This window comes from Ursus arctos, unplaced genomic scaffold (genome assembly GCF_023065955.2).
Source record: "Ursus arctos isolate Adak ecotype North America unplaced genomic scaffold, UrsArc2.0 scaffold_20, whole genome shotgun sequence".
NCBI lineage: Eukaryota > Metazoa > Chordata > Mammalia > Carnivora > Ursidae > Ursus > Ursus arctos.
The window spans coordinates 54,649,096-54,663,023 of NW_026622875.1; the positions used below are offsets into that span (position 1 = coordinate 54,649,096).

General features: G+C 43.3%; 1 pseudogene; it reads left to right on the top strand.

The window, feature by feature from the left end:
- Positions 1-648: 648 nt before the first annotated feature.
- Positions 649-1,473, top strand: LOC130544395 (60S ribosomal protein L7a-like; annotated as a pseudogene).
- Positions 1,474-13,928: the final 12,455 nt, after the last annotated feature.

Sequence of the window (13,928 nt, forward strand, 5' to 3'; positions counted from 1 at the left end):
CTCGATCCCACCACGCCGGGACCATGCCCTGAGCCGAAGGCAGACACTTAACCGCCTTAACCCAGGCGCCCCAAGAAGTTGTTTTTTTATATGGAAGTGACCTAGCAGAAAAGAGACACTGAGCAGTTGCTGACCTTAGTAAGAGCAGAGGAGGGCCATGCATTGTAACAGGACATGACGCAATGCAAGTGGGTTGGAAGATTTGGAAAGTGAGGTGGCTTTTCTATTTCTCAATGAATCAAGAAATGGTCAAAGCTGAAACGGGAGGAATGCTGGAATTCTGATGTAAAAGAAGGTAGGAAATGGTGTTTCAGAGAATGGAAGAGTAAACTGATGGGAGAAATCTAGTAAGACTGCTAGATAATGGCAAGGGCCCATATAAGATTCATGATTAGAAACTAGATGTGAGCTCAGTCTACACACATCTATTTTTTTTCTCCCACCACATTAAGCTGCTCAGATTCAGGTGACAAATAAGTAGAGTTAAATTGACTAGGGTTGGGGTTCTACAAGGTAAGAGGATTTAGGAACAGAGAGGAAAGGGAGTTGATGATGACTGAAGTGAACTGGTATAGTGATGGGGCCATAGCATCATAACTAGGTGGAAAGGAGGCAAAGAAACAAAGCGGGTTATGGGTAGCAAGAGCGATGAATCACTGTCTCCTCCAGCCATCCAAGATCCCAATAGGAAAGAAGGCTAAGGGGAAGAAACTGGCCCGGGTCCCTGCTGTTGTGAAGAAGTTGGAGGCCAAGAAGAAGGTCAATCTCCTGTTTGAAAAAAGGACCAAGAATTTTAGCATTGGATAGGACATTCAGCCCAAAAGGGATTTCAACCACTTTGTCAAATGGCCCTGTGACATCCAGCTGGCAAAGAGCTATTCTCTATAAACATCTAAAAGTACCTCCTGTGATTAACCAGTTCACCCAGGCCTTGGACCTCCAAACAGCCACTCAGCTGCATAAACTGGCCCAAATACAGACCAGAGACAAGCAAAGAAGAAGCAGAGATCGTTGGCCCAGGATGAAAAGAAAGCTGCCAGCAACGAGGATGTCCCCACTAAGAGGTCGCCTGTCTTTCGAGCTGGGGTTAATACTGTCACCACCTTAGTGGAAAACAAGAAGGCTCAGCTGGTAGTGATTGCACATGATGTGGATCCCATTGAGCTGGGGTTGTCTTCCTGCCTGCCCTGTGTCATGAGATAGGAATTCCCTTACTGCACTGTCAAGGGGAATGCCAGGCTGGGGCATCTGGTCCACAGGAAGACATGCACCACTGTTGCCTTCACACAGGTTAACTTGGAAGACAAAGGAGCTTTGGCTAAGCTGGTGGAACCTATCAGGACTAATTACAATGACAGATATGGTGAGATCTGCTGTCACTGGGGAAGCAACATCCTGGGTCCAAAGTCGGTGGCTCACATTGCCAAGCTGGAAAATGCAAAGGCTAAAGAACCGGCCACCAAATGGGGCTAAGTGTACGCTGTTGAATTTTCTGTACTTAAAAGCAATAAAAAGTTCTCTTAAAAAAAAAAAGGAGTGGCGAACCAATAAGTTGGAGGCCACAAAGGGGTCAAGTCATTACTGGAGAAGAGCTATTAAGACGAGTGGTAGGAAAATAGGAAGTGGTTTTTGGAGAGTAGGATGCTTGAAATGGACATGTGAGAGGTGGCAAAGTTGATAATGACCAGGTGGGATGCAGAAAGGATTGATGAAAATGAGGTTGAGGAGGGTCCACGGTACTGGAGTGAACATCAGTGATCATGGCTGAAAAGCACAATGAAGAGTAATGTAATGAAAGAGCAAGACTGTAGGCCCCATAGAGTCTTTAGTGAATGAAGGGATTGGCAGACTGTGGGTAGATATGACTGCAGTATAGAGGTGGCAGAGTCTGATGGCCCATATTTCAGAGGAGATGGGCATTTGAGGGAGGAGGATAGAGACATGATTGAGAAGTGCAAATGAGCAGCAAGGAGGTTATCATTTTCTCCTCCGAATCCTTTAGAACCCAGTGTTTGAGAAAGAACAGCCACTCTAGAGAAGATTAAAGTCGGTGTCTTTAGGGGATAGTGAGATTTTAGCATTTTTTTTAAATATTTTTTTTATTATATTATGTTAGTCACCATACAGTACATCCCTGGTTTTTGATGTAAAGTTCGATGATTCATTAGTTGCATATAACACCCAGTGCACCATGCAATACGTGCCCTCCTTACTACCCATCACCAGCCTATCCCATTCCCCCACCCCCCTCCCCTCTGAAGCCCACAGTTTGTTTCTCAGAGTCCATAGTCTTTCATGCTTCATTCCCCCTTCTGATTACCCCCCCTTTCTTTATCCCTTTCTTCTCCTACCAATCTTCCTAGTTCTTATGTTCCATAGATGAGAGAAATCATGATAGTTGTCTTTCTCTGCTTGACTTATTTCACTTAACATTATCTCCTCCAGTGCCGTCCATGTTGCAGCAAATGTTGAGAAATCATTCTTTTTGATAGCTGAGTAATATTCCATTGTATATATGGACCACAACTTCTTAATCCAGTCATCTGTTGAAGGGCATCTCGGCTCCTTCCACGAGTTAGCTATTGTGGACAATGCTGCTATGAACATTGGGGTGCATATGGCCCTTCTCTTCACTACGTCTGTATCTTTGGGGTAAACACCCAGTAGTGCAATGGCTGGATCATAGGGTAGTTCAATTTTTAACTTTTTAAGGGACCTCCACACTGTTTTCCAGAGTGGCTGTACCAACTTGCATTCCCACCAACAATGTAGGAGGGATCCCCTTTCTCCACATCCTCTCCAACAATTGTTATTTCTTGCCTTGTCAATTTTTGCCATTCTAACTGGTGTAAGGTGGTATCTTAGTGTGGTTTTGATTTGAATTTCCCTGATGGCTAATGATTTTGAACATTTTTTCATGTCTCTGTTAGCCATTTGTATGTCTTCATTGGAAAAGTGTCTGTTCATATCTTCTGCCCATTTGATGATTTATTTGTTTCTCGTGTATTGAGTTTGAGAAGTTCTTTGTAGATCTTGGATACCAGTCTTTTATCTGTAGTATCATTTGCAAATATCTTCTCCCATTCCATGGGCTGCCTCTTAGTTTTTTGGACTGTTTCCTTGGCTGTGCAGAAGCTTTTTATCTTGATGAAGTCCCACAAGTTCATTTTGTCTTTTGTTTCTCTTGCCTTTGGAGATGTGTCATGAAAAAGGTTGCTGTGGCTGATGTCATAGAGGTTGCTGCCTATGCTCTCCTCTAGGATTTTGATGGATTCCTGTCTCACATCGAGGTCTTTCATCCATTTAGAATTTATCTTTGTGTATGGTGTGAGAGAGTGGTCAAATTTCATTCTTTTGCATGTAGCTGTCCAATATTCCCAGCACCATTTATTGAAGAGACTGTCTTTTTTCCACTGGATGTTTTTAACTGCTTCATCAAAGATTAGTTGCCCAAAGACCCGAGGGTCCATGTCTGGGTTCTCTATTCTGTTCCATTGGTCTATGTGTCTGTTTTTGTGCCAGTACCATGCTGTCTTTGTGATCACAGCTTTGTAGTACAGCTTGAAATCTGTCATTGTGATGCCCCCAGCTTGGTTTTTCCTTTTCAACAATTCCTTGGCGATTCGGGGCCTTTTCAGGTTCCATACAAATTTAAGGGCTATTTGTTCCAGTTCTTTGAAAAATGTCATTGATATTTTGATCGGGATAGCATTGAAAGTGTAGATTTCTCTGGGTAGCATGGACATTTTAACTATGTTAATTCTTCCGATCCATGAGCATGGAATATTTTTCCATCTTATTGTGTCTTCTTCAATGTCTTTCAAGAGTGATTTGTAGTTTCTAGAATATAGATCCTTTACGTCTCTGGTTAAGTTAATTCCAAGGTAACATATGATTTTTGGTGCTATTGTAAATGGGATGGATTCCCTAATTTCTCTTTCTTCAGTCTCATTATTCGTGTATAGAAATGCAACTGATTTCTGAGCATTGATTTTGTATCCCGCCACATTACTGAATTGCTCTATAACTTCTAATAGTTTGGGAGTGGATTCTTTTGGGTTTTCCATATAGAGTATCATGTCATCTGCGAAGAGAGACAGTTTGACTTCTTCTTTGCCGATTTGGATACCTTTGATCTCTTTTTGTTGTCTGATTGCTGTTGCAAGGACTTCTAGTACTCTGTTGAATAATAATGGTGAGAGTGGGCATCCTTGTCGTGTTCCTGATCTTAAGGGAAAGGCTTCCAGCTTTTCCCCATTGAGAATGATATTTGCTGTAGGCTTTTCATAGATGGTTTTTATGAGATTGAGGAATGTACCCTCTATCCCTACACTCTGAAGGGTTTTAATCAGGAAAGAATGCTGTATTTTGTCAAATGCTTTTTCTGCATCAATTGAAAGGATCATATGGTTCTTGACTCTTTTCTTGTTGATATGATGTATCACACTGACCAATTTGCGAATGTTGAACCACCCTTGCATCCCAGGGATGAATCCCACTTGGTCATGATGGATAATCCTTTTAATGTACTGTTGGGTTCTATTAGCCAGGATCTTGTTGAGTATTTTGGCATCCATATTCATTAGGGAAATTGGTCTGTAATTCTTTTTGGTGGGGTCTTTGCCTGGTTTGAGGATCAAGGTAATATTGGCCTCATAGAATGAGTTTGGTAGCTTTCCTTCTGTTTGTATTTTTTGAAATAGCTTTAGGAGAATAGGTATTATTTCTCCTTTGAATGTTTGGTGGAATTCCCCCAGGAAAACCGTCCGGTCCTGGAGTTTTGTTTTTTGGAAGGTTTTTTATCACTGTTTCAATCTCTTCATAATTAATTGGCCTGTTTAAGAAATCAATTTCTTCCTGTTTCAGTCTTGGTAGTTTATAGGTTTCCAGGAAGTCCTCCATCTCTTCCAGATTGCTTAATTTATTGGCATAAAGCTGTTGATAAAAGTTTCTAATAATCCTTCCAATTTCATTGGTGTTGGTTGTGACCTCTCCCTTTTCATTCATAATTTTATTAATTTGGGTCCTTTCTCTATTCTTTTGGATAAGTCTTGCCAGTGGTCTGTCAATTTTATTTATTCTTTCAAAGAACCAGCTTCTAGTTCTGTTGATCTGCTCTATTGTACTCCTGGTTTCTAATTCATTGATTTCTGCTCTAATCTTGATCAACTGCTTTCTCGTGCATGGATTAGGCCTGTCCCTCTGTTGCTGTTCCAGCTTCTTGAGGTGAGAATATAAAAACTGCATTTAAAATTTTTCTATTCTTTTGAGTGAGGCTTGGATGGGTATGTGTTTCCCCGTTAGGACTGCCTTTGCAGTATCCCGTAGGTTTTGGACTGTTGTGTTTTCATTCTCATTGGTCTCCATAAATTGTTTAAATTGATTTTTGATTTCCTGGTTTATTGAATCATTCTTGAGCAGGATGGTTCTTAGTCTCCAAGTGTTTGAGTTTCTTCCAAATTTTCCCTTGTGCTTGAGTTCCAATTTCAGAGTGTTGTGGTCTGAGAATATGCAGGGAATAATTTCAGTCTTTTGGTATCTGTTGAGACCTATTTTGTGACCCAGAACATGGTCTATTCTTGAGAATGTTCCATGGGCATTAGAATAGAATGAGTATTCTTTGGTTCTGGGGTGTAGTGTTCTATATATGTCTATGAGGTCCAACTCGTCGAGTATGGCATTCAAAGCTCTTGTTTGTTTGCCGATTTTCTGCTTAGGTGCTCTGTCTATTTCTGATAGTGGAGTGTTGAGGTCCCATACTATTAATGTATTTTTTTTAAAGATTTTATTTATTTATCTGACAGAGATAGAGACAGCCAGTGAGAGAGGGAACACAAGCAGGGGGAGTGGGAGAGGAAGAAGCAGGCTCATAGCAGAGGAGCCTGATGTGGGGCTCGATCCCATAACGCCGGGATCACGCCCTGAGCCGAAGGCAGACGCTTAACCGCTGTGCCACCCAGGCGCCCCTATTAATGTATTTTTATCTATATGTCTCTTTATTCTGGTTAAGAGTTGGCTTGTGAGGAGTGCCTGGGAGGTGCAGTTGTTAAGTGTCTGCCTTTGGCTCAGGGCGTGATCACAGCGTTCTGGGATCGAGCCCCACATCAAGCTCCTCCGCTAGGAGCCTGCTTCTTCCTCTCCCACTCCCCCTGCTTGTGTCCCCTCTCTCACTGGATGTCTTTCTCCATCAAATTAATAAATAATATCTTTAAAAAATAAGAGTTGGCTTGTGTATCTAGCTGTTCCCCTGTTGGGGGCATATATATTTATAATTGTCATATCCACTTGTTGGATACATCCTTTAAGAATAATATAGTGCCCTTCTGTATCTCTAATTATAGTCTTTAGTTTAAAATCCAATCTGTCTGATATGAGAATTGCTACCCCAGCTTTCTTTTGAGGTCCATTGGCATGAAAGATGGTATTCCATCCCTTTACTTTCAGTCTGAATGTATCTTTAGGTTCAGAATGAGTCTCTTGTAGACAGCAAATGGATGGGTCATGTCTTTTTATCCAATCTGCAACCCTGTGGCACTTTATGGGAGCATTTAGGCCATTTACGTTGAGACTGATTATTGAGAGAGATGATTTTAATGATGCCATGTTTCCTGTGAAGTCTTTGTTTCTATAGATTGTGACTTTCTGTTCTGTATCACTCTTGAGGGCTTTTTACTTTTATAGAACCCCCCTTAATATCTCCTGTAGGGCTGGTTTCATGGTTATGAAATTGGTCAATGACTGGCGATTCAGGAAGGTCTTTATCTCTCCATCAATTCTGAATGACAGCCTTGCTGGATAAAGGATCCTTGGCTGCATGTTTTTCTCTGAAAGAGCTTTAAAAATGCCCCCCCAACCCTTTCTCTCATTCCAGGTCTGTGTAGACAGGTTTGATGTAATTCTGATAACTTTGCCTTGGTACGTGAGAAATTTCTTTGCCCTGGCCGCTTTCAATATTGTATCCTTGGATCTAATATTTGTGAATTGAACTATGACATGACGTGGTGTAGGTCTGTCGTGGTTGAGCTTGGGAGGGGTCCTTTCTGCCTCTTGGACACAAAAGCTTGGTTCCTTTCCTAGATTAGGGAAGTTTTCAGCTACAATTTGTTCAAATATCACTTCTAGACCTCTGTTTTTCTCCACCCCCTCGGGGATGCCGATGATTCTGACATTGGAACGTTTCATTGAGTCAGTAATCTCCAACCTACATTCTTGAGATTGGATTTTTTTGATCCAAGTTTCTATTCTAACTTTCTCTTCTACTAACCCATCCTCCAATTTGCCGATATGTTCTGCCTCATTCACCCTGGCCGTCAGAGCATCTAGTTTTGACTGCATTTGCTTCATAGAATTTTAAATTTCTGCCAGATTCGCTCTCATTTCCGCCCTTAGAGTTTCTATATTCTCATTAACATTTTCGTTAATACTTTTTCCAAGTCTACACATCATCTTGACCATTGTTACTCTGAACTCCATTTCTGATAATTTGGTTATATCCATATCCATTAGCACTGTGGCAGAGGCCACAGACTCATTGTCTTTTCTTTGCTGGGGGGGGGGATTTCTCCTTCTCGTCATTCTGATAAGGAGAGTTTGCAAGGTTGTCTAGAGCCCAAATTATTGACCGGAACCCAGGCCGTGCACCCTTGTTTTATAGGGATCTTAGGGATGTGGGCTTCTTGATTTTTCAGCCTGCCTTCTGGGGGAAGGGCCTGCCGAGCTGATACTCAGGCAACCCTGTTTGGGTAGAGTCTCCGTGTCCCCTGCGAGGGGAGATGGGGATGGGCACACTGTGAGCCGGTATTTCCAGGCTTTTGTTCTCTGGCGGCTTTCCCTGGCGGTTTGCTGTGCCTCTTCTGAGGGTCAGAGCAGCAGCGGCCGAATCCCAGCCTCTGTCTCAGAACAGAGGGATTGCAGCCCGTTCTCCACTGATGTTCTGGCCACTTTAACTCTGTTACTGTTGGTGCTGCTCAACCCTGCAGCGTCCCGGGATGTGCGCCCCACACCCGGCATCCCAGCCCTCACTTCCAGGGCCGGTGTGTCTCTGTCCTTTGTGTTTCTAACGCCGCCAGCCGCCCCCGCGCGCTCCCGGAGCTCCCGGTCTCAGTCTGGATCCAGTGAGTGCACCGGAGTTCCGTGAGAAGTCTGGTTGCTCGCGCTCCCCGCTCACGGTCACCGTCTGTTTTCTCGAGGGTGCCAGTCCACGAGTCCACCCGCTCCCCAGGGCAGGTGGCTACTGCTTCCCGTTGCCCGAACGCGGCGGCTCCCTCCCCCTTCCGTTTATCTGCCGATATCTGTGCATGGTTTCATGGCTCCCCGCTTCGTACCTCAATACTCAGCGCTGGAGATGTTCATTTGTAGAGATCCAGATGCATCTTCCTGTGTCTCAGGCTGGTTCCGTGGATGTTCAGGCTGGTCTGGTACCTATCCAGCTTGAATCAGGGGACCGGCTAAAAAAGGGGTCCCCTACTCCTCTGCCATCTTAACTCCTCCATCCCAATTTTAGCATTTTGTACTTAGTACCTTGAAAGTGAAGGAAACACTGAGACAAATGGTAGAGGACATAAGTGTGGGTGGGAGAAGGTGTTCCTGATGAAAGGTCATGAGGTCAAGCATGTACAGTGGAAGGGTTTGGGAATGTTGGGCTTTTTCCCAAGGTTGAGCTGCCCTCCATAACCCAGTTGCCCCCCTCAGATGCCTAGCCCAGTCCTCTCATTTCAGAGACAAAAAGACTCAGGATCCAGAGGGGAAACTGCTGCAGAATGTGTTCCCTTCTCAGTCACAGGTCTGAGGCCAGAATAAAGTCTGAGGGGTCTTCTTGTTCAGCTCTATCTGTTCCTCCTGGTATGGTGACCTCACCCTATCCAAACCCATTTTCTTCATGCTACAGAACACTTCCTGGGGCTTCCATTTGCTGGGTCCAGTTTTGCCAATGCCATCTTGAGCTGCCCCAAATCTGGAAGTGCCTACTCCCGAGAAGCCTTTAGGTAACAGAAGGTGCCATCAACCCCCCTCCCACTCCCCAGCCCTGGAACTTCTCCCATTCTTCACGTTAGGGAAGTGATAAGACCCTTTGTTAGGTTTATCTGCTTCTACCTACAGTTCAATTTGTCCAACAACCCTAATGAAGGCTTTTCCATTTTCCTCCCTTCTGCTGATGAGAAAGCTGATCACAGAGGGGTTCATTCTCTTCCCTGAGGTCACACAGCATGGCAGCGGTGGAACCTGGCTGTGAATGAAGCTCGCCCCCGACTCCAAAGCACTTGCAAGTCGTTTCTGTGCATTTCTGCCTCCACTTCCTGGTTAGTGTGACAAACTCCCAAGGCAGGTCAGTCTCAATGCAGGGTGACTACAGGTCAGATCCTCCTAGGCTGGTGGAGGCTTAGAGGAGAGATGGCATTGAATTGATCTTTGAAGAACTGAAGTCAACTGGGAAGGAAAGCAACAGGACATTTATGGAGGAAGGAACAGTGTGAATCAGGGGGAGCTCTTCTGTAGTTCTCAGCCTCTTGTTATTTATTCACAGCGCTGAGCCCTGACAGAGCACAAGGGTGAGAACTGTAGATGTTCTCGTGGCTGTCGCCCCGGATGAACCCCTAAGACTTGCCTCCTTTTCTTGGCCTTCACTGGCCACAAGGCTGGCACCCCTAAACATGTCACCCCAATCCCGTTCCTGCAGCTGTCTGGGCAGGACATGGAAGGACATGCCCCCTGGAGCTCATTTGGCTGTGATTGGCTGTGAGACTCGCGCCTCCAGGCCAGCCACTGAGAGGGGACCATCAGTTCTCCCTTGCCTCTGATTGGCTGTGCTAAGCATGTGCTCAGATGCGCCCCTAGTTGGAATCTGAGAGCTCAGAAGGCGGTTAACCGCCCACCACCACAACGTTCCTTTTTATGCTTGTTGGGTACTGACAGGTAACCGGGCTGAGGAGCCGCGGGCAGCCAGTCTCCAGGATGCGGGGCCAGCGATCCTGAGCCATTTCCCCTCCTCAGTGAGTCTCTCTAACTGTAGCTGGGGGTGGGCTGAGGGGTGGGGTCCGGGCTATTGGAGCCCCGGTCTTACCTGGCTTGGAAGGTTTACGGAGGGGGCTGGGAGGATTAAAATCAGTAATCCGCCATCGATCCCCTTTGCAGTAATTGGATTTGCCCTTTGATGAACACTTTGGCCCTTTTCTTCTTCCTCCTCCTCTTCTTCTTCTCTTTCTCCTTCTCCTTCTATCTCCTTCTCCTTCTTCTTCTTTTTTAAGATTTTACGTATTTATTTGTCAGAGAGAGAGAGAGAGCGTGCGCAAGCGGGGGAGAGGCAGGCAGAGGGAGAAGCAGGCTCCCCTCTGAGCAGGGAGCCGGATGGGGGCTCGAGCCCAGGATCCTGGGATCATGACCTGAGCCCAAGGCAGATGTTTAATGGACTGAGCCACCCAGGCATCCCATTTTGGCCTTTTCTTAACTTCACATGATGCATTTGTTCATAATTAGAAAATAATGCATATTTGGTTCTTCAGATTTTAAGAAAAATTGGTTGTTACCCTATATAAGGTCCCTTGGGTGCAAAGAGAAAATTGGCGGGTGTCTCCTATCCTCACTTTGATTGGAAGGGAGAATTGTTAGGATTAAGCTCCAAGAAGGAGCTGTAGCAGCATTCTTGGAAGAAAAGGAAGACTAACTTTTGAGGTAAAAGAAAACCATCAGGATCTCAAAAGATAAGGAAAACAGGAGTTGACCACCTCATAGAATGTTTCTAAGGGCCACCTGCGAGGTAACACCTGGCAACCACTAACCTGTTCTTAGTCTCCGTCATTTTGTCATTTCGAGCATGTTATAAAAATGGAACCGTACAGTTTATAACCTTTTGAGACTGGCATTTTTCATTTGGCATAATTACTTTGCAGTCCAGCCAAATTCTTGCATGTTTCAATACTTGTTTTCAGGAGAGGTTGGGGTTCTTTGTGGAGCCATGGCCAAAGTGAAGTGATATGGGCTGACTCTTCTTAGCCAGATCTTAGGGGAAGAAAAGATAGCCCAGAGCACAGGCATTGGGTATTAATCCAGACTCCATCACTTACCAGATTTATAATGTTGGCATGGCTGCTAATCTGTGTATATCTCCGTCCCCTTATCAACATATGAAAGATAATGAAACAACCCACCCCATTGAGTTATTGTGAGAATTGAAACAGACAGTAGATATATGCTCAGTAGAGTGTTTATGACAAAGTAAACATTCAGTAGTTCATTTACTAGGATTCTGTTTTTATCCATGTTGTTCATTTCAGTGTGAGAACAAGATTGATTAGAGAACAAGATTAGGATACTGATGGCCAGAAATAACTTCAGCCTCTTAATTACCATTATTATGCTCTGACACAGTTAACTTTTTACAATCTTCAAACAAGATGTCCGTCCTCGGGGAGCCTGGGTGCCTCAGTTGGTTAAGCGTCCGTCTTTGGCTCAGGTTGTGATCTCCAGGTCCTGGGATTGAGCCCCACATCGTGCTCCCTGTTCATCGAGGGAGTCTGTTTCTCTCTCTCCCTCTGCCCCTCCCCCTGCTTGAGCTCTCTCTGTCTTTCTCTCAAATGAATAAACAAAATCTTCAAAAAAAAAAAAAAAAAGATGTCTGTCCTTTCTCCACTCCTTGCCTCTGGCCCCACAGTTTTCTTTACCTTGGGAAATAGTCTTTAGCTCATGCATTCTTCATCTGGCCAATATATCTAGCAAATACCAACTTTCTCAGAAGCCTTTGTTCATTCCAACAAACAGCTACTTTTCTACTGTAGAACAAAATTCAATCCAACTCTATTTCAAATACTGTATTATCATATCTTTATCTCCCCCATAGACCTATGATCTTTTACCCTGAGATAATTAATACTCATCTTTAAATCCCCATTGTCCAGCACACTGCCAATCGTATAGGAGATGCTCAGTATAAGTTGTTCCATCAGTGAATGAAAATTAATTCCTATGTAGAATTGGGCACCCCTTGAATTTCTAGGAAAAGATTTATATTTGAAAGTATATGCACATTTTAAATTGGCAAATTGCCCTCTAGCAGTATCGTAATTTCTTTGTGGCTCTGTGATATTCCATTAAGTCATTATAGTTTAGTTATATAATATGATCACTTTGTAGAGCTTTATGGTGTGTTTTGTTTCATTACACATGTAAGCATTTTCATTTATTACTATACAATCTTCAGAAACATAATTTTTTAAAAAGATTTTATTTATTTATTTGACAGAGAGAGAGGCAGTGAGAGAGGGAACACAAGCAAGGGGGAGTGGGAGAGGGAGAAACAGGCTCCCCGCTGAGCAGGGAGCCCGATGTGGGGCTCGATCCCAGAACGCTGGGACCATGACCTGAGCCGAAGGCAGACGCTTAAGCCACCCAGGCGCCCCAGAAACATAATTTTTTAAAGAAGATTTTTTCTTTTTAAGTACTCTTTTACACCCAACATGGGGCTCGAACTTACAACCCTGAGATCAAGAGTTGCATGCTCTACCAACAGAACCAGCCAGGTGCCTTAGAAACATAATTTTAATAACTAAATATGGTTGTTGTTCCTCAGTTTAAGTGTTTCACTATTTTTGGGATTTCATTTGTTTTCTCTGTTTTGGCATTCCACATAAAACTGCAGCGATCATCTGTACATAAAGTCATTTCTGTCTTTATGGGGCAGGGGAGGGGCAGAGGGAGAGGGAGAAGCAGGCTCCCTGATGAGCAGGGAGCCCGATGCAGGACTCGACCCCAGGACCCTGAAGGGAATTCTTAACTGACTGAGCCACCCAGGCGCCCCCTTTTTTTTTTTTTAAGATTTATTTTGGGGGGGTGGAGGAGGGGCAGAGGGAGATGAGAGAGAGTACCCTCAAGCAAGCTCCCTGCTGACCTCAGAGCCAATCACAGGGCTCAACCTCCTGAGTCTGAGATCATGACCTGAGCGGAAATCAAGAGTCGGACGCTTAACCGTCTGAGCCACCCAGATGCCCCTGGATTGTTTTCTAAGAAAAGATAACTGGAAATTGGATTACTGGATCATTTTAGGACATTTGATACATAGCATTAGCATGATTTTATTACCATTTAAAATATGGTGAAAATGATAGGCTAAAATGGTATCTCAGATCACTTTTTACATTTTCTATTGGGATATAATATTGAAATTATGCCATCATGATTTATTACCAGTTGCATCTCCTTTTCTGGGAGTTTTCTTTTTTCATTTTGCCCAATATTGAAGTCTTAGTGTTTTTCTTATACTTTTATATATGAACCACTTATATTGTAAAGATATGTGCTCAACATACAGTTTTGAGATTTTATACATATGATATTGTTCTGTGTTCTGAATGTATAGTATTTAACAATCAAGCAAAATTTTTTGCACTCATTTAGCTAATATTCAGAAGTATGAGAAAATAAGTAAGAAAATAGAATATTTAGTATTTTAAGTATTAAGAAATGTGAAGAAGAAAAAGAAAAGCAGAGTGGAGATTAAGAGAACATATAAGGGGGTTGAAACTTTCATTAGGATAACAATGGGAAAACAATTTTTTGGTAAAAACTTGAAGGGAATGAGATAGCTTACTGTACATATCTGAAAGACAAGTATTTGAAACAGGAAACACCAAACACAAAAGACCTGAGGTAGCAACATGCTTGGCATCTTTGAAGCAAGGGCAGACTGGAGAGAGAAAGGGGAGATAGTGGACAGTGAAGTTAGAATATTAAGGGTAGATCATGTAGTCATAATGGGGTGCTGACTTTTCTGTATATTTAACAGCTTCATTTAGCTATAATCCACATACTACTAAATTCACCTTTTTAAAATGCACAATTCTGTGGTTTCTTGTATATTCAAAGAGTTGTACAACGATTATCAGAATTTTATTTATTTTTTAGTTTCAGGAGTAGAATTTAGTGATTCAACACCGACA